This window comes from Acyrthosiphon pisum, chromosome A3 (assembly GCF_005508785.2).
Source record: "Acyrthosiphon pisum isolate AL4f chromosome A3, pea_aphid_22Mar2018_4r6ur, whole genome shotgun sequence".
Classification (NCBI taxonomy): Eukaryota; Metazoa; Arthropoda; class Insecta; order Hemiptera; family Aphididae; genus Acyrthosiphon; species Acyrthosiphon pisum.
In genome coordinates this window covers 41,976,726-41,977,577 of record NC_042496.1, presented here as the reverse complement: position 1 = coordinate 41,977,577, position 852 = coordinate 41,976,726, and positions in this window count along the sequence as shown.

The window sequence follows — 852 nt, the reverse complement described above, 5'->3', positions numbered from 1 at the left end:
GAGTCAATTTTATAGTATATAGAAAATGCTAATATAAACATTCAGTGAAATTTTCAAGTTTCTACAGTCATTCGTTTTTTAATTACAACAAAATAAGAAAATCGTTACGTAAGAAATCGAGTAAATACCAAATGTTGTAAAAATATGAATTTCAAACGCTCATAAAAATTTAATTTGAGTTTCTTATAGACATTTTTTTTTTTTTGATAAAGGTAGATTATCCTATAAGGAATCTTGTATTACATTTTAAAATCTTAGATTTAAAAAGAAAAATTTTTACGAATTCTTAACTCAAAATAATTTGCTAATTTTCGTGATTTTTCCATATTTTTTCAAGTTTTGAACTTTAAATGCTTATAAAAAAAAACTGTGACTAAGGATTTTTAATATTTTTCATCTGCCTTTGAAACAATATACTTGGAGCCTTCTATTAAATTTTCAAGCTTTTTTAATCAACAAATAAAATTTAATTGATATTTTTAGAAAAAAAACTAAAAAAAAATGAAAACTGACAATGTCCGTAAAGAGTTCAAAATAAGTCAAAATATTTTGAAAATGTTATGGTGTATAGAAAATGCTAATATAAACATTCAGTCAAAATTTCATGTGTCTTCGGTCATTTTTTTTAAAGTTACACCAAAAACCAAATCGATTTTACGTAAAAATTCCCGTTTTTCCTTAATTTTTCTTAGGTTTTTCTAGGTGCTTTTGAAAATTACTGGGAATTTTAAATTTTGACCTCCCAATGCACCAACGATATTCACTTTCCAATCGAACAAGATACTGAAGTTGAAAATCGAAGCATTATTTCGACTACTTATCGTGTACACAGACACAAAAAAAAATAAAAAA